Source organism: Aquarana catesbeiana, linkage group LG07 (genome assembly GCF_042186555.1).
Source record: "Aquarana catesbeiana isolate 2022-GZ linkage group LG07, ASM4218655v1, whole genome shotgun sequence".
NCBI classification, from domain to species: Eukaryota; Metazoa; Chordata; class Amphibia; order Anura; family Ranidae; genus Aquarana; species Aquarana catesbeiana.
Window position 1 is genome coordinate 189,284,132 of NC_133330.1, and position 27,653 is coordinate 189,311,784.

Genomic DNA, 27,653 nt, shown 5'->3' on the forward strand with positions numbered 1-27,653 from the left:
AAGGCACTGATGAGCACTGATAGAAGGCACTGATGAGCACTGATATGAGGAATTTATGGGCACAGATGAGCACTGATAGAAGGCACTGATGAGCACTGATAGAAGGCACTGATGAGCACTGATAGAAGGCACTGATGGGCACTGATAGAAGGCACTCATGAGCACTGATGAGTACTGATAGACGACACTGATGAGCACTGATAGAAGGCACTGATGGGCACTGATAGGAGGCATTTATGGGCACTGATAGGAGGCACTAATGGGCACCGATAGGAGGAATTTATGGGCACAGATGAGCACTGATAGAAGGCACTGATGGGCACTGATAGACGGCACTGATGAGCACTGATAGAAGGCACTGATGGGCACTGATAGGAGGCATTTATGGGCACTGATAGGAGGCACTAATGGACACTGATAGGAGGAATTTATGGGCACAGATGAGCACTGATAGAAGGCACAGATGGGCACTGATGAGCACTGATAGACATCACTGATGAGCACTGATAGAAGGCACTGATGAGCACTGATAGAAGGCACTGATGGGCACTGATAGAAGGCACTGATGGACACTGATAGACGGCACTGATGGGCACTGATAGAAGGCACTGATGGGCACCGATGAGCAACGATAGACAGCACTGATGAACACTAATAGGCGGCACTGATGAGCACTGTTAGAAGGCACTGATGAGCACTGATAGAAGGCACTGATGAGCACTGATAAAAGGAACTGATGGGCTATGATAGAAGGCACTGATGAGCACTGATAGAAGGCACTGATGAGCACTGATAGACGGAACTGATGGGCACTGATAGAAGGCACTGATGAGCACTGACAGAAGGCACTGATAGAAGGCACTGATGAGCACTGATAGAAGGCACTGATGAGCACTGATGGGCACTGATAGAAGGCACTGATGAGCACTGATAGAAGGCACTGATGAGCACTGATAGACAGCACTGATGGGCACTAATGAGCACTGATAGAAGGAACTGATGGGCACTGATGAGCACTGATAGATGGCACTGATGAGCACTGACAGAAGGCACTGATGGGCACTGATGAGCACTAATAGAAGGCACTGATGGGCACTAATGGGCACTGATAGAAGGCTCTGATGAGCACTGATAGAAGGCACTGATAGAAGGCACTGATGAGCACTGATAGAAGGCACTGATAGAAGGCACTGATGGGCACTGATGAGCACTGATAGAAGGCACTGATAGATGGCACTGATGAGCACTGATAGAAGGCACTGATGAGCACTGATAGATGGCACTGATGAGCACTGATAGAAGGCACTGATGGACACTGATAGGAGGCACTAATGGGCACTGATAGGAGGAATTTATGGGCACAGATGAGCACTGATAGAAGGCAGTGATAAGCACTGATAGAAGGCACTGATGGGCACTGATAGAAGGCACTGATGAGCACTGATAGAAAACACTGATGGAAACTGATGAGCACTGATAGAAGGCACTGATGGATGGCACTGATGAGCACTGATAGAAGACATTGATGAGCACTGATAGAAGGCACTGATGAGCACTGATGGGCACTGATAGAAGGCACTGATGAGCACTGATAGAAGGCACTGATGAGCACTGATAGACGGCACTGATGGGCACTGATGAGCACTGATAGAAGGAACTGATGGGCACTGATTAGCACTGATAGATGGCACTGATGAGCACTGACAGAAGGCACTGATGGGCACTGATGAGCACTGATAGAAGGCACTGATGGGCACTAATGGGCACTGATAGAAGGCACTGATGAGCACTGATAGAAGGCACTGATAGAAGGCACTGATGAGCACTGATAGAAGGCACTGATGGGCACTGATGAGCACTGATAGAAGGCACTGATAGATGGCACTGATGAGCACTGATAGATGGCACTGATGAGCACTGATAGAAGGCACTGATGGGCACTGATAGGAGGCACTAATGGGCACTGATAGGAGGAATTTATGGGCACAGATGAGCACTGATAGAAGGCACTGATAAGCACTGATAGGCACTGATGGGCACTGATAGAAGGCACTGATGAGCGCTGATAGAAGGCACTGATGGAAACTGATGAGCACTGATGGATGGCACTGATGAGCACTGATAGAAGACACTGATGAGCACTGATAGAAGGCACTGATGAGCATTGATGGGCACTGATAGAAGGCACTGATAGAAGGCACTGATAGAAGACACTAATGGGCACTGGTGAGCACTGATAAAAGGCACTGATGAGCACTTACAGAAGGCACTGATGAGCACTGATGGACTGCACTGATGGGCACAGATAGAAGGCACTGATAGAAGGCACTGATGAGCACTAATAGAAGGCACTGATGAGCACTGATAGAAGGCACTGATGAGCACTGATAGACGGCACTGATGAGCACTGATAGAAGGCACTGATGGGCACTGATAGAAGGCACTGATGAGCACTGATAAAAGGTACTGATGGGCACTGATGAGCACTGATAGAAGGCACTGATGGGCACTGATAGGAGGCATTTATGGGCACTGATAGGAGGCACTAATGGGCACTGATAGGAGGAATTTATGGGCACAGATGAGCACTGATAGAAGGCACTGATAGAATTCACTGAGGAGCACTGATAGAAGGCACTGATGAGCACTGATAGAAGGCACTGATAGAAGGCACTGATGGGCACTGATAGAAGGCACTGATGAGCACTGATAGAAGGCACTGATGAGCACCGATAGAAGGCACTGATGAGCACTGATAGAAGGCACTGATAGATGGCACTGATGAGCACTGATAGAAGGCACTGATGGCCACTGATAGAAGGCACTGATGAGCACTATTAGAAGGCACTAATGAGCACTGATAGACGTCACTGATGAGCACTGATAGAAGGCACTGATGGGCACTGATAGAAGGCACTGATGAGCACTGATAGACATCACTGATGAGCACTGATAGTAGGCACTGATGATCACTGATAGACGGCACTGATGGGCACTGATAGAAGGCACTGATGGGCACCGATGAGCAATGATAGACAGCACTGATGAGCACTGATAGAAGGCACTGATTAGCACTGATAGAAGGCACTGATGAGTATGGATGAGCTTCATGTGCGAGTCGGACGGCGGCCCTGTGTAGTGTGTTCCGGCGTGCTGAGAGATAGACAGTGTCATTTCATTTGAGTTAGATTAGGCAGGACAGTCAGTCAGTTAGCTGCACTTACAGTGTATTGTGTATATAGATTAGCTAGATCCGTTCCTGTTATCTTCCTACTGACAGTCAGGCTTGTCTTGTTACAGTATTTACAGCTACCTGAAGAAAATTGCTGGTGTTCTTTTGATCCTATTAGTACCACAGTCAGGCAGCTAGACTATTTACAGTTAGTGTAGTGCATCCTCCTCACAGTGTTCAGCTAAAGCGACAGGTTAGTTTAGTGTGACCTCTGCACAGTGTTCAGCTAAAGCTACAAGTTAGTGTAGTGTGTCCTCCTCACAGTATTCAGCTAAAACTACAAGTTAGTGTAGTGCGTCCTCCTCCCAGTGTTCAGCTAAAGCTACAGGTTGGTTTAGTGTGACCTCTGCACAGTGTAAAGCTAAAGCTACAAGTTAGTGTAGTGCGTCCTCTGCACAGTGTTCAGCTAAAGCTACAAGTTAGTGTAGTGCGTCCTATGAACAGTGTTCAGCTAAAGCTACAAGTTAGTGTAGTGCGTCCTGCTCACAGTGTTCAGCTAAAACTAAAAGTTAGTGTAGTGTGACCTCTGCAGAGTGTTCAGCTAAAGCTACAAGTTAGTGTAGTGCGTGCTCTGAACAGTGTTCAGCTAAAACTACAAGTTAGTGTAGTGCGACCTCTGCACAGTGTTCAGCTAAAGCTACAAGTTAGTGTAGTGCTTCCTCTAAACAATGTTCAGCTAAAGCTACAAGTTAGTGTAGTGCGTCCTCACAGTGTTCAGCTAAAGCTACAGGTTAGTTTAGTGTGACCTCTGCACAGTGTTCAGCTAAAGCTACAAGTTAGTGTAGTGCGTCCTCTGAACAGTGTTCCTCTAAAGCTACAGGTTAGTGTAGTGCGTCCTCCTCAGTGTTCAGCTAAAGCTACAAGTTAGTGTAGTGCGTCTTCCTCACAGTGTTCAGCTAAAGCTACAGGTTAGTTTAGTGTGACCTCTGCACAGTGTTCAGCTAAAGCTACAAGTTATTTTAGTGCGACCTCTGCACAGTGTTCAGCTAAAGCTACAAGTTAGTGTAGTGCGTCCTCTGAACAGTGTTCATCTAAAGCTACAAGTTAGTGTAGTGCGTCCTCCTCACAGTGTTCAGCTAAAGCTACAAGTTAGTGTAGTGCGTCCTCCTCACAGTGTTCAGCTAAAGCTACAAAGTTAGTGTAGTGCGTCCTGCTCACAGTGTTCAGCTAACACTAAAAGTTAGTGTAGTGCGACCTCTGCACAGTATTCAGCTAAAGCTACAAGTTAGTTTAGTGCGACCTCTGCAAAGTGTTCAGCTAAAGCTACAAGTTAGTGTAGTGCATGCTCTGAACAGTGTTCAGCTAAAACTACAAGTTAGTGTAGTGCGACCTCTGCACAGTGTTCAGCTAAAGCTACAAGTTAGTGTAGTGCGTCCTCTGAACAGTGTTCATCTATAGCTACAAGTTAGTGTAGTGCGACCTCTGCACAGTGTTCAGCTAAAGCTACAAGTTATTTTAGTGCGACCTCTGCACAGTGTTCAGCTAAAGCTACAAGTTAGTGTAGTGCTTCCTCCTCACAGTGTTCAGCTAAAGCTACAAGTTAGTTTAGTGTGACCTCTGCACAGTGTTCAGCTAAAGCTACAAGTTAGTGTAGTGCGTCCTCTGAACAATGTTCCTCTAAAGCTACAAGTTAGTGTAGTGCGTCCTCCTCACAGTGTTCAGCTAAAGCTACAGGTTAGTTTAGTGTGACCTCTGCACAGTGTTCAGCTAAAGCTACAAGTTATTTTAGTGCGACCTCTGAACAGTGTTCAGCTAAAGCTACAAGTTAGTGTAGTGCGTGCTATGAACAGTGTTCAGCTAAAACTACAAGTTAGTGTAGTGTGACCTCTGCACAGTGTTCAGCTAAAGCTACAAGTTAGTGTAGTGCGTCCTCTGAACAGGGTTCATCTAAAGCTACAAGTTAGTGTAGTGCGTCCTCCTCACAGTGTTCAGCTAAAGCTACAAGTTAGTGTAGTGCGTCCTCCTCACAGTGTTCAGCTAAAGCTACAGGTTAGTTTAGTGTGACCTCTGCACGGTGTTCAGCTAAAGCTACAAGTTATTTTAGTGTGACCTCTGCACAGTGTTCAGCTAAAGCTACAAGTTAGTGTAGTGCGTGCTATGAACAGTGTTCAGTTAAAACTACAAGTTAGTGTAGTGCGACCTCTGCACAGTGTTCATCTAAAGCTACAAGTTAGTGTAGTGCGACCTCTGCACAGTGTTCAGCTAAAGCTACAAGTTATTTTAGTGCGACCTCTGCACAGTGTTCAGCTAAAGCTACAAGTTAGTGTAGTGCTTCCTCCTCACAGTGTTCAGCTAAAGCTACAAGTTAGTGTAGTGCGTCCTCCTCAAAGTGTTCAACTAAAGCTACAGGTTAGTTCAGTGTGACCTCTGCACAGTGTTCACCTAAAGCTACAAGTTAGTGTAGTGCGTCCTCTGAACAGTGTTCCTCTAAAGCTACAAGTTAGTGTAGTGCGTCCTCCTCACAGTGTTCAGCTAAAGCTACAGGTTAGTTTAGTGTGACCTCTGCACAGTGTTCAGCTAAAGCTACAAGTTAGTGTAGTGCGTCCTTTGAACAGTGTTCAGCTAAAGCTACAAGTTAGTGTAGTGCGTCCTCCTCACAGTTTCAGCTAAAGCTATAGGTTAGTTTAGTGTGACCTCTGCACAGTGTTCAGCTAAAGCTACAAGTTAGTGTAGTGAGTCCTCCTCACAGTGTTCAGCTAAAGCTACAAGTTAGTGTAGTGTGTCCTCCTCACAGTGTTCAGCTAAAACTAAAATTTAGTGTAGTGCAACCTCTGCACAGTGTTCAGCTAAAGCTACAAGTTATTTTAGTGCAACCTCTGAACAGTGTTCAGCTAAAGCTACAAGTTAGTGTAGCGCATGCTCTGAACAGTGTTTAGCTAAAACTACAAGTTAGTGTAATGCGACCTCTGCACAGTGTTCAGCTAAAGCTACAAGTTAGTGTAGTGCATCCTCTGAACAGTGTTCATCTAAAGCTACAAGTTAGTGTAGTGCGTCCTCCTCACAGTGTTCAGCTAAAGCTCCAAGTTAGAGTAGTGCGTCCTCATCACAGTGATCAGCTAAAGCTACAGGTTATTTTAGTGTGACCTCTGCATAGTGTTCAGATAAAGCTACAAGTTAGTGTAGTGCGTCCTTTGAACTGTGTTCATCTAAAGCTACAAGTTAGTGTAGTGCATCCTCACAGTGTTCAGCTAAAGCTAAAAGTTAGTGTAGTGCGTCCTCCTCACAGTGTTCAGCTAAAGCTACAGGTTACTTTAGTGTGACCTCTGCACAGTGTTCAGCTAAAGCTACAAGTTAGTGTAGTGCGTCCTCCTCACAGTGTTCATATAAAGCTACAAGTTAGTGTAGTACGTCCTCCTCACAGTTTTCAGGTTTAAACTACAAGTTAGTGTAGTGCGACCTCTGCACAGTGTTCAGCTAAAGCCACAAGTTATTTTAGTGCTACCTCTGCACAGTGTTCAGCTAAAGCTACAAGTTAGTGTAGTGCGTGCTCTGAACAGTGTTCATCTAAAGCTACAAGTTAGTGTAGTGCGTCCTCTGCACAGTGTCAGGCTAAAGCTACAAGTTAGTGTAGTGCGTCCTCTGAACAGTGTTCATCTAAAGCTACAAGTTAGTGTAGTGCATCCTCTGAACAGTGTTCAGCTAAAGCTGCAATTTAGTGTAGTGCGTCTTCCTCACAGTGTTCAGCTAAAACTACAAGTTTGTGTAGGGCGACCTCTGCACAGTGTTCAGCTAAAGCTACAAGTTATTTTAGTGCGACCTCTGCACAGTGTTCAGCTAAAGCTACAAGTTAGTGTAGTGCGTCTTCCTCACAGTGTTCAGCTAAAGCTACAAGTTAGTGTAGTGCATCCTCCTCAGTGTTCAGCTAGTACTACAAGTTATTTTAGTGCGACCTCTGCACAGTGTTCAGCTAAAGCTACAAGTTATTTTAGTGCGACCTCTGCACAGTGTTCAGCTAAAGCTACAAGTTAGTGTAGTGCGTCCTCCTCACAGTGTTCAGCTAAAGCTACAGGTTAGTTTAGTGTGACCTCTGCACAGTGTTCAGCTAAAGCTACAAGTTAGTGTAGTGCGTCCTCCTCACAGTGTTCAGCTAAAGCTACAAGTTAGTGTAGTGCATCCTCCTCACAGTGTTCAGCTAAAGCTACAAGTTATTTTAGTGCGACCTCTGCGCAGTGTTCAGCTAAAGCTGCAAGTTAATGTAGAGCATGCTCTGAACAGAGTTCAGCTAAAGCTACAAGTTAGTGTAGTGCGTCCTCACAGTGTTCAGCTAAAGCTACAAGTTAGTGTAGTGCATCCTCCTCAGTGTTCAGCTAGTACAACAAGTTATTTTAGTGCGACCTCTGCACAGTGTTCAGCTAAAGCTACAAGTTATTTTAGTGCGACCTCTGCACAGTGTTCAGCTAAAGCTACAAGTTAGTGTAGAGCATGCTCTGAACAGTGTTCAGCTAAAGCTACAGGTTAGTTTAGTGTGACCTCTGCACAGTGTTCAGCTAAAGCTACAAGTTAGTGTAGTGCTTGCTCTGAACAGTGTTCAGCTAAAGCTACAAGTTAGTGTAGTGCGTCCTCCTCAGTGTTCAGCTAAAGCTACAGGTTAGTTTAGTGCGACCTTTGCACAGTGTTCAGCTAAAGCTACCTGTAGAAGGTTGGTGGTGTTTTCCTGATCCTATCACTACCGCAGGCAACTAACGTATTTACACGTTAGTGTGGTGTGACCTCTGCACTGTTCAGCTAAAGCTACCTGTAGAAGGTTGGTGGTGTTTTCCTGATCCTATCACTACCACAGGCAGCTAAATTATTTACACGTTAGTGTAGTGCGACCTCTGCACAGTGTTCAGCTAAAGCTACAAGTTATTTTAGTGCGACCTCTGCACAGTGTTCAGCTAAAGCTACAAGTTAGTGTAGTGCGTCCTCCTCACAGTGTTCAGCTAAAGCTACAGGTTAGTTTAGTGTGACCTCTGCACAGTGTTCAGCTAATGCTACAAGTTAGTGTAGTGCGTCCTCCTCACAGTGTTCAGCTAAAGCTACAAGTTAGTGTAGTGCATCCTCCTCACAGTGTTCAGCTAAAGCTACAGGTTAGTTTAGTGTGACCTCTGCACAGTGTTCAACTAAAGCTACAAAATAGTGTAGTGCATCCTCTGAACAGTGTTCATCTAAAGCTACAAGTTAGTGTAGTGCGTCTTCCTCTCAGTGTTCAGCTAAAGCTACAAGTTAGTGTAGTGCATCCTCCTCAGTGTTCAGCTAGTACTACAAGTTATTTTAGTGCGACCTCTGCACAGTGTTCAGCTAAAGCTACAAGTTAGTGTAGAGCGTGCTCTGAACAGTGTTCAGCTAAAGCTACAAGTTAGTGTAGTGCGTCCTCCTCACAGTGTTCAGCTAAAGCTACAAGTTAGTGTAGTGCATCCTCCTCAGTGTTCAGCTAGTACTACAAGTTATTTTAGTGCGACCTCTGCACAGTGTTCAGCTAAAGCTACAAGTTATTTTAGTGCGACCTCTGCACAGTGTTCAGCTAAAGCTACAAATTAGTGTAGAGCGTGCTCTGAACAGTGTTCAGCTAAAGCTACAGGTTAGTTTAGTGTGACCTCTGCACAGTGTTCAGCTAAAGCTACAAGTTAGTGTAGTGCTTGCTCTGAACAGTGTTCAGCTAAAGCTACAAGTTAGTCTAGTGTGTCCTCCTCAGTGTTCAGCTAAAGCTACAGGTTAGTTTAGTGTGACCTTTGCACAGTGTTCAGCTAAAGCTACCTGTAGAAGGTTGGTGGTGTTTTCCTGATCCTATCACTACCGCAGGCAGCTAAAGTATTTACATGTTAGTGTAGTGCGACCTCTGCACAGTGTTCAGCTAAAGCTACCTGTAGAAGGTTGGTGGTGTTTTCCTGATCCTATCACTACCGCAGGCAGCTAACGTATTTACACGTTAGTGTGGTGCGACCTCTGCACTGTTCAGCTAAAGCTACCTGTAGAAGGTTGGTGGTGTTTTCCTGATCCTATCACTACCGCAGGCAGCTAAATTATTTACACGTTAGTGTAGTGCGACCTCTGCACTGTTCAGCTTAAGCTACCTGTAGAAGGTTGGTGGTGTTTTCCTGATCCTATCACTACCGCAGGCAGCTAAATTATTTACACGTTAGTGTAGTGCGACCTCTGCACAGTGTTCAGCTAAAGCTACAAGTTATTTTAGTGTGACCTCTGAACAGTGTTCAGCTAAAGCTACAAGTTAGTGTAGTGCGTGCTATGAACAGTGTTCAGCTAAAACTACAAGTTAGTGTAGTGTGACCTCTGCACAGTGTTCAGCTAAAGCTACAAGTTAGTGTAGTGCGTCCTCTGAACAGGGTTCATCTAAAGCTACAAGTTAGTGTAGTGCGTCCTCCTCACAGTGTTCAGCTAAAGCTACAAGTTAGTGTAGTGCGTCCTCCTCACAGTGTTCAGCTAAAGCTACAGGTTAGTTTAGTGTGACCTCTGCACAGTGTTCAGCTAAAGCTACAAGTTAGTGTAGTGCGTCCTCCTCACAGTGTTCAGCTAAAGCTACAAGTTAGTGTAGTGCATCCTCCTCACAGTGTTCAGCTAAAGCTACAGGTTAGTTTAGTGTGACCTCTGCACAGTGTTCAACTAAAGCTACAAATTAGTGTAGTGCATCCTCTGAACAGTGTTCATCTAAAGCTACAAGTTAGTGTAGTGCGTCTTCCTCACAGTGTTCAGCTAAAGCTACAAGTTAGTGTAGTGCATCCTCCTCAGTGTTCAGCTAGTACTACAAGTTATTTTAGTGCGACCTCTGCACAGTGTTCAGCTAAAGCTACAAGTTATTTTAGTGCGACCTCTGCACAGTGTTCAGCTAAAGCTACAAGTTAGTGTAGAGCGTGCTCTGAACAATTTTCAGCTAAAGCTACAGGTTAGTTTAGTGTGACCTCTGCACAGTGTTCAGCTAAAGCTACAAGTTAGTGTAGTGCTTGCTCTGAACAGTGTTCAGCTAAAGCTACAAGTTAGTCTAGTGCGTCCTCCTCAGTGTTCAGCTAAAGCTACAGGTTAGTTTAGTGTGACCTTTGCACAGTGTTCAGCTAAAGCTACCTGTAGAAGGTTGGTGGTGTTTTCCTGATCCTATCACTACCGCAGGCAGCTAAAGTATTTACATGTTAGTGTAGTGCGACCTCTGCACAGTGTTCAGCTAAAGCTACCTGTAGAAGGTTGGTGGTGTTTTCCTGATCCTATCACTACCGCAGGCAGCTAACGTATTTACACGTTAGTTTGGTGCGACCTCTGCACTGTTCAGCTAAAGCTACCTGTAGAAGGTTGGTGGTGTTTTCCTGATCCTATCACTACCGCAGGCAGCTAAATTATTTACACGTTAGTGTAGTGCGACCTCTGCACTGTTCAGCTTAAGCTACCTGTAGAAGGTTGGTGGTGTTTTCCTGATCCTATCACTACCGCAGGCAGCTAAATTATTTACACGTTAGTGTAGTGCGACCTCTGCACAGTGTTCAGCTAAAGCTACAAGTTATTTTAGTGCGACCTCTGAACAGTGTTCAGCTAAAGCTACAAGTTAGTGTAGTGCGTGCTATGAACAGTGTTCAGCTAAAACTACAAGTTAGTGTAGTGTGACCTCTGCACAGTGTTCAGCTAAAGCTACAAGTTAGTGTAGTGCGTCCTCTGAACAGGGTTCATCTAAAGCTACAAGTTAGTGTAGTGCGTCCTCCTCACAGTGTTCAGCTAAAGCTACAAGTTAGTGTAGTGCGTCCTCCTCACAGTATTCAGCTAAAGCTACAGGTTAGTTTAGTGTGACCTCTGCACAGTGTTCAGCTAAAGCTACAAGTTATTTTAGTGTGACCTCTGCACAGTGTTCAGCTAAAGCTACAAGTTAGTGTAGTGCGTGCTATGAACATTGTTCAGCTAAAACTACAAGTTAGTGTAGTGCGACCTCTGCACAGTGTTCAGCTATAGCTACAAGTTAGTGTAGTGCGTCCTCCTCACAGTGTTCAGCTAAAGCTACAAGTGAGTGTAGTGCGTCCTCACAGTGTTCAGCTAAAACTAAAAGTTAGTGTAGTGCGACCTCTGCACAGTGTTCAGCTAAAGCTACAAGTTAGTGTAGTGCATGCTCTGAACAGTGCTCAGCTGAAACTACAAGTTAGTGTAGTGCGACCTCTGCACAGTGTTCAGCTAAAGCTGCAAGTTAGTGTAGTGCGTCCTCTGAACAGTGTTCATCTAAAGCTACAAGTTAGTGTAGTGCGACCTCTGCACAGTGTTCAGCTAAAGCTACAAGTTAGTGTAGTGCTTCCTCCTCACAGTGTTCAGCTAAAGCTACAAGTTAGTGTAGTGCGTCCTCCTCACAGTGTTCAACTAAAGCTATAGGTTAGTTTAGTGTGACCTCTGCACAGTGTTCAGCTAAAGCTACAAGTTAGTGTAATGCATCCTCTGAACAGTGTTCCTCTAAAGCTACAAGTTAGTGTAGTGTGTCCTCCTCACAGTTTTCAGCTAAAGCTACAGGTTAGTTTAGTATGACCTCTGCACAGTGTTCAGCTAAAGCTACAAGTTACTTTAGTGCGACCTCTGCACAGTGTTCAGCTAAATCTACAAGTTAGTGTAATGCGTGCTCTGAACAGTGTTCAGCTAAAACTACAAGTTAGTGTTGTGCGACCTCTGCACAGTGTTCAGCTAAAGCTACAAGTTAGTGTAGTGCGTCCTCCTCACAGTGTTCAGCTAAAGCTACAAGTTAGTGTAGTGCGTCCTCCTCACAGTGTTCAGCTAAAGCTACAGGTTAGTTTAGTGTGACCTCTGCACAGTGTTCAGCTAAAGCTACAAGTTAGTGTAGTGCATCCTTTGAACAGTGTTCAGCTAAAGCTACAAGTTAGTGTAGTGCGTCCTCCTCACAGTTTCAGCTAAAGCTACAGGTTAGTTTAGTGTGACCTCTGCACAGTGTTCAGCTAAAGCTACAAGTTAGTGTAGTGCGTCCTCCTCACAGTGTTCAGCTAAAGCTACAAGTTAGTGTAGTGTGTCCTCCTCACAGTGTTCAACTAAAACTAAAATTTAGTGTAGTGCGACCTCTGCACAGTGTTCAGCTAAAGCTACAAGTTATTTTAGTGCGACCTCTGCACAGTGTTCAGCTAAAGCTACAAGTTAGTGTAGTGCATGCTCTGAACAGTGTTTAGCTAAAACTACAAGTTAGTGTAATGCGACCTCTGCACAGTGTTCAGCTAAAGCTACAAGTTAGTGTAGTGCATCCTCTGAACAGTGTTCATCTAAAGCTACAAGTTAGTGTAGTGCGTCCTCCTCACAGTGTTCAGCTAAAGCTACAAGTTAGAGTAGTGCGTCCTCATTACAGTGATCAGCTAAAGCTACAGGTTAGTTTAGTGTGACCTCTGCATAGTGTTCAGCTAAAGCTACAAGTTAGTATAGTGTGTCCTCTGAACAGTGTTCATCTAAAGCTACAAGTTAGTGTAGTGCTTCCTCACAGCGTTCAGCTAAAGCTACAAGTTAGTGTAGTGCGTCCTCCTCACAGTGTTCAGCTAAAGCTACAGGTTACTTTAGTGTGACCTCTGCACAGTGTTCAGCTAAAGCTACAAGTTAGTGTAGTGCGTCCTCCTCACAGTGTTCAGCTAAAGCTACAAGTTAGTGTAGTGCGTCCTCCTCACAGTGTTCAGCTAAAACTACAAGTTAGTGTAGTGCGACCTCTGCACAGTGTTCAGCTAAAGCTACAAGTTAGTTTAGTGCTACCTCTGCACAGTGTTCAGCTAAAGCTACAAGTTAGTGTAGTGCGTGCTCTGAACACTGTTCAGCTAAAACTACAAGTTAGTGTAGTGCGACCTCTGCACAGTGTCAGGCTAAAGCTACAAGTTAGTGTAGTGCGTCCTCTGAACAGTGTTCATCTAAAGCAGTGGTTCTTAACTCCAGTCCTCAGGACCCACCAACAGGCCAGGTTTGCAAGATAGCTGAAATACATCACAGGTGATATCACTTGCTGCTCAGTGATTGCAGTATTCTAGTCTGCAACTCCCCAAGGTAATACTTAAAATCTGGCCTGTTGGTGGGTCCCGAGAACTGGAGTTGAGAACCACTGATCTAAAGCTACAAATTAGTGTACAGGTACAGGTTACTTTAGTGTGACCTCTGCACAGTGTTCAGCTAAAGCTACAAGTTAGTGTAGTGCGTCCTCCTCACAGTGTTCAGCTAAAGCTACAAGTTAGTGTAGTGCGTCCTCCTCACAGTGTTCAGCTAAAACTACAAGTTAGTGTAGTGCGACCTCTGCACAGTGTTCAGCTAAAGCTACAAGTTAGTTTAGTGCTACCTCTGCACAGTGTTCAGCTAAAGCTACAAGTTAGTGTAGTGTGTGCTCTGAACACTGTTCAGCTAAAACTACAAGTTAGTGTAGTGCGACCTCTGCACAGTGTCAGGCTAAAGCTACAAGTTAGTGTAGTGCGTCCTCTGAACAGTGTTCATCTAAAGCAGTGGTTCTTAACTCCAGTCCTCAGGACCCACCAACAGGCCAGGTTTGCAAGATAGCTGAAATACATCACAGGTGATATCACTTGCTGCTCAGTGATTGCAGTATTCTAGTCTGCAACTCCCCAAGGTAATACTTAAAATCTGGCCTGTTGGTGGGTCCCGAGAACTGGAGTTGAGAACCACTGATCTAAAGCTACAAGTTAGTGTAGTGCGTCCTCTGAACAGTGTTCAGCTAAAGCTGCAATTTAGTGTAGTGCGTCTTCCTCACAGTGTTCAGCTAAAACTACAAGCTTGTGTAGGGCGACCTCTGCACAGTGTTCAGCTAAAGCTACAAGTTATTTTAGTGCGACCTCTGCACAGTGTTCAGCTAAAGCTACAAGTTACTGTAGTGCGTGCTCTGAACAGTGTTCAGCTAAAACTACAAGTTAGTGTAGTGCGACCTTTGCACAGTGTTCAGCTAAAGCTACAAGTTAGTAGTTAGTAGTAGTTAGTAGTAACCGGCGGGTGTGGAGAGGCGACTCTTTGTACATCTTGCCGCATGTATGCGTTCCTTGATCATCCGATCGAGGGCGAATACTGCTGTGCAAAATGTAAGCACATTGTTTCCCTGGAAGCCCAGGTTCTGAATCTGGGGAAGCAACTGTCAGCACTGAGAAGTCCCTCCATACTAAAGGTGAGCCAGGAACGTACACGGCAGGTGCCGGCAGGGGCCAGCACAGAGGCGGGTGGAGACAAAAAGGTGCATGCACTAGCAAAGAGTAGATGGGTGACAGTCAGGAGGGGTAGAGGGGGAAGTGCCAGAGAGGCCGATCCAGGACTGGAGCATCCCAATAAGTACACTCCATTGAGTGACATTGGTGAAACCAGTCAGGGACCAGCACTGCTGGAGATGAGGGACTCTCCTAGCTGCCAGGGGAAGAACTCCTCCAGTGAGAGTGGGGGGGCAGCAAAGGGAAAGGAAAGACAGATTCTGGTGGTAGGGGACTCAATTCTTAGAAGGACAGAGAGGGCAATCTGTAACCAAGACCTGAAGCGCCGAACAGTATGTTGTCTACCGGGCGCTCGGGTTCGGCACATCACGGATCTTGTGGACAGATTACTGGGAGGGGCTGGGGAAGACCCGGCTGTCATGGTGCACGTTGGCACCAATGACAAAGTCAGAGGCAGATGGATTGTCCTAAAAAACAATTTTAGGGACTTAGGAGCTAAATTGAGGAAAAGGACCTCCAAGGTAGTGTTCTCAGGAATACTACCGGTACATCGAGCCACACCAGAAAGGCAGAGGGAGATTAGGGAAGTAAACAAGTGGCTGAAGAGCTGGTGTAGTAAGGAGGGGTTTGGGTTCCTGGAGGACTGGGCCGACTTCTCAGTCGGTAACCAGTACTATAGAAGGGACGGACTGCACCTAAATGAGGAGGGTGCAGATCTGCTGGGAATGAAGATGGCCAAAAAGTTAGAGGGGTTTTTAAACTAGGCGATGGGGGGGAGGGTCCAGAGACAGTGATAGCCAGCGCGGAAGATATTCCAGAGGGTAGTATTGGGGGCATTAGTGGTAGGTTAACCAAAGCACAAAAACACAAGGTGAGTATAGTAGCAAGTCCTAGTTGCAATATTGAAACACCCAATACGAGGACAATATGCAACCGGTCTAAACTATGTGGCATGTTCACTAATGCCAGGAGCATGGCGGACAAGATGGGTGAACTAGAGATACTGTTGTACAAGGAGGATTTGGATTTTGTGGGAATTTCAGAGACCTGGTTCAACAGCTCTCATGATTGGCTGGCAAACATTCAAGGGTATACCCTATACTGCAAGGATAGAGAGGGTAAAAAAGGGGGAGGGGTATGCCTATATATCAAGAATAATGTACAAGTGAATGTGAGAGATGACATCACTGAGGGGGCTAGGGAGGAGGTGGAATCTTTATGGGTAGAGCTCCAAAGGGATGAAGCTAAGGGGAAAATAATACTGGGAGTATGCTATAGGCCCCCTAACCTGAGGGAGGAAGTGGAGACAGATCTCCTATCACAAATTGGATTAGCAGCAAGGATGGGAAGTGTTATCATAATGGGGGGATTTTAATTATCCAGACATAGACTGGGCGGAGGGAACCGCACATTCATTTAAGGCTCGCCAGTTCCTTAATGTCTTGCAGGACAATTTTATGGGTCAGATGGTAGACGCACCAACTAGAAATAAAACATTACTAGATCTACTGATTACCAACAATACAGACCTGATCACAGATGTGGAAATACGGGGGCAATTTAGGTAACAGCGATCACAGGTCAATTAGTTTCAGTATAAATCACACAAATAGGAAACATGAAGGGAACACAAAGACACTGAATTTCAAAAGAGCCAACTTCCCTAAACTACAAACCTTGCTAAAAGGCATAAATTGGGATAAAATATTAGGAACAAAGAATACGGAGGAGAGATGGGTTTGCTTTAAGAGCATATTAAATAAGGGCATTAGCCAATGTATCCCATTGGGTAATAAATTTAAAAGAGCGAACAAACATCCTGGATGGCTTAACTCCAATGTAAAATGCATATAAAAGCAAAGGAGAAGGCCTTCAAAAAATACAAGGTTGAGGGATCATCCTCAGCATTCAGAATTTATAAAGAATGCAATAAGAAATGTAAGGGTGCAATTAGGATGGCTAAGATAGAACATGAAAGACACATAGCGGAGGAGAGCAAAAAAGATCCCAAGAAATTCTTTAAGTATGTAAACAGTAAAAAAGGGAGGACAGACCATATTGGCCCCATAAAGAATGAGGAAGGACATCTGGTTACAAAGGATGGGGAGATGGCAAAGGTATTGAATTTATTCTTCTCCTCAGTCTTCATGAGTGAATCGGGGGGCTTCAGTAACCAAAACTGCAGTGTTTATCCTCATGACACAACACAGGAAGCACCTACATGGTTAACAGAGGACGGAATTAAAATTAGACTTGAGAAACTTAACATTAATAAATCAACGGGACCAGATGGCTTGCATCCGAGGGTACTTAGGGAACTCAGTCAGGTGATTGCCAGACCATTGTTCCTAATTTTTACAGACAGTCTATTGACTGGAATGGTACCAGCTGATTGGAGAAAAGCCAATGTAGCACCAATATTTAAAAAGGGCCCAAAATACATCCCTGGGAATTACAGACCCGTTAGCCTAACATCAATAGTATGTAAACTCTTGGAGGGGATGATATATATACATATATACAAGATTTTAGTAATAAGAACGATATCATTAGCAGTAATCAGCATGGATTGATGAAGAATCGTTCTTGCCAAACCAATCTATTAACCTTCTATGAGGAGGTGAGTTGCCATCTAGATAAAGGAAGGCCCGTAGACGTGGTGTATCTGGATTTTGCAAAAGCATTTGACACAGTTCCCCATAAACGTTTACTGTACAAAATAAGGTGCGTTGGCATGGACCATAGGGTGAGTACATGGATTGAAAACTGGCTACAAGGGCGTGTTCAGAGGGTGGTGATAAATGGGGAGTACTCAGAATGGTCAGGGGTGGGTAGTGGGGTTCCCCAGGGTTCTGTGCTGGGACCAATCCTATTTAATTTGTTCATAAACGACCTGGAGGATGGGATAAACAGTTCAATCTCTGTATTTGCAGACGATACTAAGCTAAGCAGGGCAATAACTTCTCTGCAGGATGTGGAAATCTTGCAAAAAGACCTGAACAAATTAATTGGGTGGGCGACTACATGGCAAATGAGGTTCAATGTAGAAAAATGTAAAATAATGCATTTGGGTGGCAAAAATATGAATGCAATCTATACACTGGGGGGAGAACCTCTGGGGGAATCTAGGATGGAAAAGGACCTGGGGGTCCTAGTAGATGATAGGCTCAGCAATGGCATGCAATGCCAAGCTGCTGCTAATAAAGCAAACAGAATATTGGCATGCATTAAAAGGGGGATCAACTCCAGAGATAAAACGATAATTCTCCCGCTCTACAAGACTCTGGTCCGGCCGCACCTGGAGTATGCTGTCCAGTTCTGGGCACCAGTCCTCAGGAGGGACGTACTGGAAATGGAGCGAGTACAAAGAAGGGCAACAAAGCTAATAAAGGGTCTGGAGGATCTTAGTTATGAGGAAAGGTTGCGAGCACTGAACTTATTCTCTCTGGAGAAGAGACGCTTGAGAGAGGATATGATTTCAATTTACAAATACTGTACTGGTGACCCCACAATAGGGATAAAACTTTTTCACAGAAGAGAATTTAAAGCGGAGTTCCACACAAAAATGGAACTTCCGCTTTTCGGAACCCTCCCCCCCTCCGGTGTCAGATTTGGCACCTTTCAGGGTGGAGGGGGGTGCAGATACCTGTCAAAGACAGGTATTTGCATCTACTTCCGGCATAGACTCCCATGGGAGTCTATGCTTCTTCCTGTCTCGACCGCGCTGTCTGCTGGGAACACACAGCTCCCAGCAGAGAGCGGGGACCACTAGGGACGCGCAGCGCGACTCGCGCATGCGCAGTAGGGAACCGGGAAGTGAAGCCGCAACGCTTCACTTCCTGATTCCCTCACCTAGGATGGCGGCGGCAGCTGCCGAGAACCGAGCGGGTTCTCGACGTCCCCTACCGACATCGCTGGACCCCGGGACAGGTAAGTGGCCATGTATTAAAAGTCAGCAGCTGCAGTATTTGTAGCTGCTGGCTTTTAATATCTTTTTTTTTTGGCGGTGTGGGTGAACCCCCGCTTTAATAAGACTCGTGGCCACTCATTACAATTAGAAAAAAAGAGGTTTAACCTTAAACTACGTAGAGGGTTCTTTACTGTAAGAGCGGCAAGGATGTGGAATTCCCTTCCACAGGCGGTGGTCTCAGCGGGGAGCATTGATAGCTTCAAGAAACTATTAGATAATCACCTGAATGACCGCAACATACAGGGATATGTAATGTAATACTGACACATAATCACACACATAGGGTGGACTTGATGGACTTGTGTCTTTTTTCAGCCTCACCTACTATGTAACTATGTAACTATAAGTGTAGTGCATCCTCCTCACAGTGTTCAGCTAAAGCTACAAGTTAGTGTAGTGCGTCCTCCTCACAGTGTTCAGCTAAAGCTACAGGTTAGTTTAGTGTGACCTCTGCACAGTGTTCAGCTAAAGCTACAAGTTAGTGTAGTGCGTCCTAATCACAGTGTTCAGCTAAAGCTACAAGTTAGTGTAGTGCATCCTCCTCACAGTGTTCAGCTAAAGCTACAGGTTAGTTTAGTGTGACCTCTGCACAGTGTTCAGCTAAAGCTACAAGTTATTTTAGTGCGACCTCTGCACAGTGTTCAGCTAAAGCTACAAGTTAGTGTAGTGCGTGCTATGAGCAGTGTTCAGCTAAAACTACAAGTTAGTGTAGTGCGTCCTCTGAACAGTGTTCATCTAAAGCTACAGGTTAGTGTAGTGCGTCCTCCTCACAGTGTTCAGCTAAAGCTACAAGTTAGTGTAGTGCGTCCTCCTCACAGTGTTCAGCTAAAGCTACAAGTTAGTGTAGTGCGTCCTGCTCACAGTGTTCAGCTAACACTAAAAGTTAGTGTAGTGCGACCTCTGCACAGTATTCAGCTAAAGCTACAAGTTAGTTTAGTGCGACCTCTGCAAAGTGTTCAGCTAAAGCTACAAGTTAGTGTAGTGCATGCTCTGAACAGTGTTCAGCTAAAACTACAAGTTAGTGTAGTGCGACCTCTGCACAGTGTTCAGCTAAAGCTACAAGTTAGTGTAGTGCGTCCTCTGAACAGTGTTCATCTATAGCTACAAGTTAGTGTAGTGCGACCTCTGCACAGTGTTCAGCTAAAGCTACAAGTTATTTTAGTGCGACCTCTGCACAGTGTTCAGCTAAAGCTACAAGTTAGTGTAGTGCTTCCTCCTCACAGTGTTCAGCTAAAGCTACAAGTTAGTTAGTTTAGTGTGACCTCTGCACAGTGTTCAGCTAAAGCTACAAGTTAGTGTAGTGCGTCCTCTGAACAATGTTCCTCTAAAGCTACAAGTTAGTGTAGTGCGTCCTCCTCACAGTGTTCAGCTAAAGCTACAGGTTAGTTTAGTGTGACCTCTGCACAGTGTTCAGCTAAAGCTACAAGTTATTTTAGTGCGACCTCTGAACAGTGTTCAGCTAAAGCTACAAGTTAGTGTAGTGCGTGCTATGAACAGTGTTCAGCTAAAACTACAAGTTAGTGTAGTGTGACCTCTGCACAGTGTTCAGCTAAAGCTACAAGTTAGTGTAGTGCCTCCTCTGAACAGGGTTCATCTAAAGCTACAAGTTAGTGTAGTGCGTCCTCCTCACAGTGTTCAGCTAAAGCTACAAGTTAGTGTAGTGCGTCCTCCTCACAGTGTTCAGCTAAAGCTACAGGTTAGTTTAGTGTGACCTCTGCACGGTGTTCAGCTAAAGCTACAAGTTATTTTAGTGTGACCTCTGCACAGTGTTCAGCTAAAGCTACAAGTTAGTGTAGTGCGTGCTATGAACAGTGTTCAGCTAAAACTACAAGTTAGTGTAGTGCGACCTCTGCACAGTGTTCATCTAAAGCTACAAGTTAGTGTAGTGCGACCTCTGCACAGTGTTCAGCTAAAGCTACAAGTTATTTTAGTGCGACCTCTGCACAGTGTTCAGCTAAAGCTACAAGTTAGTGTAGTGCTTCCTCCTCACAGTGTTCAGCTAAAGCTACAAGTTAGTGTAGTGCGTCCTCCTCAAAGTGTTCAACTAAAGCTACAGGTTAGTTTAGTGTGACCTCTGCACAGTGTTCAGCTAAAGCTACAAGTTAGTGTAGTGCGTCCTCTGAACAGTGTTCAGCTAAAGCTACAGGTTAGTTTAGTGTGACCTCTGCACAGTGTTCAGCTAAAGCTACAAGTTAGTGTAGTGCGTCCTTTGAACAGTGTTCAGCTAAAGCTACAAGTTAGTGTAGTGCGTCCTCCTCACAGTTTCAGCTAAAGCTATAGGTTAGTTTAGTGTGACCTCTGCACAGTGTTCAGCTAAAGCTACAAGTTAGTGTAGTGCGTCCTCCTCACAGTGTTCAGCTAAAGCTACAAGTTAGTGTAGTGTGTCCTCCTCACAGTGTTCAGCTAAAACTAAAATTTAGTGTAGTGCAACCTCTGCACAGTGTTCAGCTAAAGCTACAAGTTATTTTAGTGCAACCTCTGAACAGTGTTCAGCTAAAGCTACAAGTTAGTGTAGCGCATGCTCTGAACAGTGTTTAGCTAAAACTACAAGTTAGTGTAATGCGACCTCTGCACAGTGTTCAGCTAAAGCTACAAGTTAGCGTAGTGCATCCTCTGAACAGTGTTCATCTAAAGCTACAAGTTAGTGTAGTGCGTCCTCCTCACAGTGTTCAGCTAAAGCTCCAAGTTAGAGTAGTGCGTCCTCATCACAGTGATCAGCTAAAGCTACAGGTTATTTTAGTGTGACCTCTGCATAGTGTTCAGATAAAGCTACAAGTTAGTGTAGTGCGTCCTTTGAACTGTGTTCATCTAAAGCTACAAGTTAGTGTAGTGCATCCTCACAGTGTTCAGCTAAAGCTAAAAGTTAGTGTAGTGCGTCCTCCTCACAGTGTTCAGCTAAAGCTACAGGTTAGTTTAGTGTGACCTCTGCACAGTGTTCAACTAAAGCTACAAATTAGTGTAGTGCATCCTCTGAACAGTGTTCTTCTAAAGCTACAAGTTAGTGTAGTGCGTCTTCCTCACAGTGTTCAGCTAAAGCTACAAGTTAGTGTAGTGCATCCTCCTCAGTGTTCAGCTAGTACTACAAGTTATTTTAGTGCGACCTCTGCACAGTGTTCAGCTAAAGCTAAAAGTTAGTGTAGAGCGTGCTCTGAACAGTGTTCAGCTAAAGCTACAAGTTAGTGTAGTGCGTCCTCCTCACAGTGTTCAGCTAAAGCTACAAGTTAGTGTAGTGCATCCTCCTCAGTGTTCAGCTAGTACTACAAGTTATTTTAGTAGGACCTCTGCACAGTGTTCAGCTAAAGCTACAAGTTATTTTAGTGCGACCTCTGCACAGTGTTCAGCTAAAGCTACAAGTTAGTGTAGAGCGTGCTCTGAACAGTGTTCAGCTAAAGCTACAGGTTAGTTTAGTGTGACCTCTGCACAGTGTTCAGCTAAAGCTACAAGTTAGTGTAGTGCTTGCTCTGAACAGTGTTCAGCTAAAGCTACAAGTTAGTCTAGTGCGTCCTCCTCAGTGTTCAGCTAAAGCTACAGGTTAGTTTAGTGTGACCTTTGCACAGTGTTCAGCTAAAGCTACCTGTAGAAGGTTGGTGGTGTTTTCCTGATCCTATCACTACCGCAGGCAGCTAAAGTATTTACATGTTAGTGTAGTGCGACCTCTGCACAGTGTTCAGCTAAAGCTACCTGTAGAAGGTTGGTGGTGTTTTCCTGATCCTATCACTACCGCAGGCAGCTAACGTATTTACACGTTTTTGTGGTGCGACCTCTGCACTGTTCAGCTAAAGCTACCTGTAGAAGGTTGGTGGTGTTTTCCTGATCCTATCACTACCGCAGGCAGCTAAATTATTTACACGTTAGTGTAGTGCGACCTCTGCACTGTTCAGCTTAAGCTACCTGTAGAAGGTTGGTGGTGTTTTCCTGATCCTATCACTACCGCAGGCAGCTAAATTATTTACACGTTAGTGTAGTGCGACCTCTGCACAGTGTTCAGCTAAAGCTACAAGTTATTTTAGTGTGACCTCTGAACAGTGTTCAGCTAAAGCTACAAGTTAGTGTAGTGCGTGCTATGAACAGTGTTCAGCTAAAACTACAAGTTAGTGTAGTGTGACCTCTGCACAGTGTTCAGCTAAAGCTACAAGTTAGTGTAGTGCGTCCTCTGAACAGGGTTCATCTAAAGCTACAAGTTAGTGTAGTGCGTCCTCCTCACAGTGTTCAGCTAAAGCTACAAGTTAGTGTAGTGCGTCCTCCTCACAGTGTTCAGCTAAAGCTACAGGTTAGTTTAGTGTGACCTCTGCACAGTGTTCAGCTAAAGCTACAAGTTAGTGTAGTGCGTCCTCCTCACAGTGTTCAGCTAAAGCTACAAGTTAGTGTAGTGCATCCTCCTCACAGTGTTCAGCTAAAGCTACAGGTTAGTTTAGTGTGACCTCTGCACAGTGTTCAACTAAAGCTACAAATTAGTGTAGTGCATCCTCTGAACAGTGTTCATCTAAAGCTACAAGTTAGTGTAGTGCGTCTTCCTCTCAGTGTTCAGCTAAAGCTACAAGTTAGTGTAGTGCATCCTCCTCAGTGTTCAGCTAGTACTACAAGTTATTTTAGTGCGACCTCTGCACAGTGTTCAGCTAAAGCTACAAGTTATTTTAGTGCGACCTCTGCACAGTGTTCAGCTAAAGCTACAAGTTAGTGTAGAGCGTGCTCTGAACAATTTTCAGCTAAAGCTACAGGTTAGTTTAGTGTGACCTCTGCACAGTGTTCAGCTAAAGCTACAAGTTAGTGTAGTGCTTGCTCTGAACAGTGTTCAGCTAAAGCTACAAGTTAGTCTAGTGCGTCCTCCTCAGTGTTCAGCTAAAGCTACAGGTTAGTTTAGTGTGACCTTTGCACAGTGTTCAGCTAAAGCTACCTGTAGAAGGTTGGTGGTGTTTTCCTGATCCTATCACTACCGCAGGCAGCTAAAGTATTTACATGTTAGTGTAGTGCGACCTCTGCACAGTGTTCAGCTAAAGCTACCTGTAGAAGGTTGGTGGTGTTTTCCTGATCCTATCACTACCGCAGGCAGCTAACGTATTTACACGTTAGTTTGGTGCGACCTCTGCACTGTTCAGCTAAAGCTACCTGTAGAAGGTTGGTGGTGTTTTCCTGATCCTATCACTACCGCAGGCAGCTAAATTATTTACACGTTAGTGTAGTGCGACCTCTGCACTGTTCAGCTTAAGCTACCTGTAGAAGGTTGGTGGTGTTTTCCTGATCCTATCACTACCGCAGGCAGCTAAATTATTTACACGTTAGTGTAGTGCGACCTCTGCACAGTGTTCAGCTAAAGCTACAAGTTATTTTAGTGCGACCTCTGAACAGTGTTCAGCTAAAGCTACAAGTTAGTGTAGTGCGTGCTATGAACAGTGTTCAGCTAAAACTACAAGTTAGTGTAGTGTGACCTCTGCACAGTGTTCAGCTAAAGCTACAAGTTAGTGTAGTGCGTCCTCTGAACAGGGTTCATCTAAAGCTACAAGTTAGTGTAGTGCGTCCTCCTCACAGTGTTCAGCTAAAGCTACAAGTTAGTGTAGTGCGTCCTCCTCACAGTATTCAGCTAAAGCTACAGGTTAGTTTAGTGTGACCTCTGCACAGTGTTCAGCTAAAGCTACAAGTTATTTTAGTGTGACCTCTGCACAGTGTTCAGCTAAAGCTACAAGTTAGTGTAGTGCGTGCTATGAACATTGTTCAGCTAAAACTACAAGTTAGTGTAGTGCGACCTCTGCACAGTGTTCAGCTATAGCTACAAGTTAGTGTAGTGCGTCCTCCTCACAGTGTTCAGCTAAAGCTACAAGTGAGTGTAGTGCGTCCTCACAGTGTTCAGCTAAAACTAAAAGTTAGTGTAGTGCGACCTCTGCACAGTGTTCAGCTAAAGCTACAAGTTAGTGTAGTGCATGCTCTGAACAGTGTTCAGCTGAAACTACAAGTTAGTGTAGTGCGACCTCTGCACAGTGTTCAGCTAAAGCTGCAAGTTAGTGTAGTGCGTCCTCTGAACAGTGTTCATCTAAAGCTACAAGTTAGTGTAGTGCGACCTCTGCACAGTGTTCAGCTAAAGCTACAAGTTATTTTAGTGCGACCTCTGCACTGTGTTCAGCTAAAGCTACAAGTTAGTGTAGTGCTTCCTCCTCACAGTGTTCAGCTAAAGCTACAAGTTAGTGTAGTGCGTCCTCCTCACAGTGTTCAACTAAAGCTACAGGTTAGTTTAGTGTGACCTCTGCACAGTGTTCAGCTAAAGCTACAAGTTAGTGTAATGCATCCTCTGAACAGTGTTCCTCTAAAGCTACAAGTTAGTGTAGTGTGTCCTCCTCACAGTTTTCAGCTAAAGCTACAGGTTAGTTTAGTATGACCTCTGCACAGTGTTCAGCTAAAGCTACAAGTTACTTTAGTGCGACCTCTGCACAGTGTTCAGCTAAATCTACAAGTTAGTGTAATGCGTGCTCTGAACAGTGTTCAGCTAAAACTACAAGTTAGTGTTGTGCGACCTCTGCACAGTGTTCAGCTAAAGCTACAAGTTAGTGTAGTGCGTCCTCCTCACAGTGTTCAGCTAAAGCTACAAGTTAGTGTAGTGCGTCCTCCTCACAGTGTTCAGCTAAAGCTACAGGTTAGTTTAGTGTGACCTCTGCACAGTGTTCAGCTAAAGCTACAAGTTAGTGTAGTGCATCCTTTGAACAGTGTTCAGCTAAAGCTACAAGTTAGTGTAGTGCGTCCTCCTCACAGTTTCAGCTAAAGCTACAGGTTAGTTTAGTGTGACCTCTGCACAGTGTTCAGCTAAAGCTACAAGTTAGTGTAGTGCGTCCTCCTCACAGTGTTCAGCTAAAGCTACAAGTTAGTGTAGTGTGTCCTCCTCACAGTGTTCAACTAAAACTAAAATTTAGTGTAGTGCGACCTCTGCACAGTGTTCAGCTAAAGCTACAAGTTATTTTAGTGCGACCTCTGCACAGTGTTCAGCTAAAGCTACAAGTTAGTGTAGTGCATGCTCTGAACAGTGTTTAGCTAAAACTACAAGTTAGTGTAATGCGACCTCTGCACAGTGTTCAGCTAAAGCTACAAGTTAGTGTAGTGCATCCTCTGAACAGTGTTCATCTAAAGCTACAAGTTAGTGTAGTGCGTCCTCCTCACAGTGTTCAGCTAAAGCTACAAGTTAGAGTAGTGCGTCCTCATTACAGTGATCAGCTAAAGCTACAGGTTAGTTTAGTGTGACCTCTGCATAGTGTTCAGCTAAAGCTACAAGTTAGTATAGTGTGTCCTCTGAACAGTGTTCATCTAAAGCTACAAGTTAGTGTAGTGCGTCCTCACAGCGTTCAGCTAAAGCTACAAGTTAGTGTAGTGCGTCCTAATCACAGTGTTCAGCTAAAGCTACAGGTTACTTTAGTGTGACCTCTGCACAGTGTTCAGCTAAAGCTACAAGTTAGTGTAGTGCGTCCTCCTCACAGTGTTCAGCTAAAGCTACAAGTTAGTGTAGTGCGTCCTCCTCACAGTGTTCAGCTAAAACTACAAGTTAGTGTAGTGCGACCTCTGCACAGTGTTCAGCTAAAGCTACAAGTTAGTTTAGTGCTACCTCTGCACAGTGTTCAGCTAAAGCTACAAGTTAGTGTAGTGCGTGCTCTGAACACTGTTCAGCTAAAACTACAAGTTAGTGTAGTGCGACCTCTGCACAGTGTCAGGCTAAAGCTACAAGTTAGTGTAGTGCGTCCTCTGAACAGTGTTCATCTAAAGCAGTGGTTCTTAACTCCAGTCCTCAGGACCCACCAACAGGCCAGGTTTGCAAGATAGCTGAAATACATCACAGGTGATATCACTTGCTGCTCAGTGATTGCAGTATTCTAGTCTGCAACTCCCCAAGGTAATACTTAAAATCTGGCCTGTTGGTGGGTCCCGAGAACTGGAGTTGAGAACCACTGATCTAAAGCTACAAGTTAGTGTACAGGTACAGGTTACTTTAGTGTGACCTCTGCACAGTGTTCAGCTAAAGCTACAAGTTAGTGTAGTGCGTCCTCCTCACAGTGTTCAGCTAAAGCTACAAGTTAGTGTAGTGCGTCCTCCTCACAGTGTTCAGCTAAAACTACAAGTTAGTGTAGTGCGACCTCTGCACAGTGTTCAGCTAAAGCTACAAGTTAGTTTAGTGCTACCTCTGCACAGTGTTCAGCTAAAGCTACAAGTTAGTGTAGTGTGTGCTCTGAACACTGTTCAGCTAAAACTACAAGTTAGTGTAGTGCGACCTCTGCACAGTGTCAGGCTAAAGCTACAAGTTAGTGTAGTGCGTCCTCTGAACAGTGTTCATCTAAAGCAGTGGTTCTTAACTCCAGTCCTCAGGACCCACCAACAGGCCAGGTTTGCAAGATAGCTGAAATACATCACAGGTGATATCACTTGCTGCTCAGTGATTGCAGTATTCTAGTCTGCAACTCCCCAAGGTAATACTTAAAATCTGGCCTGTTGGTGGGTCCCGAGAACTGGAGTTGAGAACCACTGATCTAAAGCTACAAGTTAGTGTAGTGCGTCCTCTGAACAGTGTTCAGCTAAAGCTGCAATTTAGTGTAGTGCGTCTTCTTCACAGTGTTCAGCTAAAACTACAAGCTTGTGTAGGGCGACCTCTGCACAGTGTTCAGCTAAAGCTACAAGTTATTTTAGTGCGACCTCTGCACAGTGTTCAGCTAAAGCTACAAGTTACTGTAGTGCGTGCTCTGAACAGTGTTCAGCTAAAACTACAAGTTAGTGTAGTGCGACCTTTGCACAGTGTTCAGCTAAAGCTACAAGTTAGTAGTTAGTAGTAGTTAGTAGTAACCGGCGGGTGTGGAGAGGCGACTCTTTGTACATCTTGCCGCATGTATGCGTTCCTTGATCATCCGATCGAGGGCGAATACTGCTGTGCAAAATGTAAGCACATTGTTTCCCTGGAAGCCCAGGTTCTGAATCTGGGGAAGCAACTGTCAGCACTGAGAAGTCCCTCCATACTAAAGGTGAGCCAGGAACGTACACGGCAGGTGCCGGCAGGGGCCAGCACAGAGGCGGGTGGAGACAAAAAGGTGCATGCACTAGCAAAGAGTAGATGGGTGACAGTCAGGAGGGGTAGAGGGGGAAGTGCCAGAGAGGCCGATCCAGGACTGGAGCATCCCAATAAGTACGCTCCATTGAGTGACATTGGTGAAACCAGTCAGGGACCAGCACTGCTGGAGATGAGGGACTCTCCTAGCTGCCAGGGGAAGAACTCCTCCAGTGAGAGTGGGGGGGCAGCAAAGGGAAAGGAAAGACAGATTCTGGTGGTAGGGGACTCAATTCTTAGAAGGACAGAGAG